The sequence below is a fragment of the Artibeus jamaicensis genome, unplaced genomic scaffold (genome assembly GCF_021234435.1).
Source record: "Artibeus jamaicensis isolate MK-2021 breed Jamaican fruit bat unplaced genomic scaffold, CSHL_Jam_final contig_415, whole genome shotgun sequence".
Taxonomy (NCBI): domain Eukaryota; kingdom Metazoa; phylum Chordata; class Mammalia; order Chiroptera; family Phyllostomidae; genus Artibeus; species Artibeus jamaicensis.
The window spans coordinates 16,753,184-16,754,222 of NW_026521823.1; the positions used below are offsets into that span (position 1 = coordinate 16,753,184).

At 42.5% G+C, this 1,039-nt stretch overlaps 1 pseudogene; it reads left to right on the forward strand.

Annotated features, from left to right (window-relative positions):
* Positions 1-414: 414 nt before the first annotated feature.
* On the forward strand, positions 415-799 carry LOC119055105 (U1 small nuclear ribonucleoprotein C-like; annotated as a pseudogene).
* Positions 800-1,039: the final 240 nt, after the last annotated feature.

Sequence of the window (1,039 nt, forward strand, 5' to 3'; positions counted from 1 at the left end):
TCACCATTCATTTTCCTTGATACTCTATAGAAAGGATATATGTTGTCATAGGCACAACATTGGTAAAAGAAAATGTACCAAAAACTTGGCCAAGTGACAGGCAATTCTAAAACCCTTCTCTGATAAGTCACATAAGTTAATTAGATTCTGTCAATCAACCGAAGATACACAGATGATTTTCATATACTGTCTGTTGCCACTGTAGCTGCCACTTTAGAAATCCAAGTCCTTTGGGCCAAAACAAGAAAATCAAAGATAATCCATTTGGAGTTAATGGCAATTGACTAGAGAAAGAACTGGTTTATTTTCTTTTAATTTTTGCACTTTTGCTATTATTATATATTATTCACATCCATTATAGAGCATGATAGTTAAGACTTGCTGAACCGAGTGGCCAGCGGCCTGCAGAATGGCATGCCCTAGTTTCTTTGTGACTACTGCAAACATACCTCACTGTGATTCTCCACCTGTGAGGAAGACACAGTGCATTGGTAGGAAGCATGAAGAGAATGTGAAAGACCACTCTCAGAAATGGATGGAAGAGCAGACTCAGAGCTTGATCGACAAAATGACAGGCCCTCCTTGCCCTGGTATGACGCCAGTGCCCCATATGGGGGCCCTCCCATGATGCCAATGGCAGGTCCTCCTCCTCCTGGGTAATGCCAGTGGGACCTGCTCCTGAAATGAGGCCACCTATGGAAGGGTACATGTCAGTGATGCCTGAGCCCCCAAGATGAGACCTGCTGTGCACCCCATGATGGTGGCCACTTGGCCAGGAATGACTCGACCAGACAGATAAGGAGAGAGGGTAGCTTCTTTCGGTCAGTTTTCTATGACTTGGTCTACTTCACCCAGAGACTGTGGTTCTGTGACTCTGGGTGTTTTCTAACAGCATGACAAGGAAGACTCACTTCCTCTTCCTATCAAAGAAAACTTAGTTTTACAGGGGAGTAGTGGGAGAAAAAAAATTTCATTTGTATTGTGAAATGTGAAAATAAAATTGTAAACACTGTTAGCTAAAAAAATGACTTCTGATGTT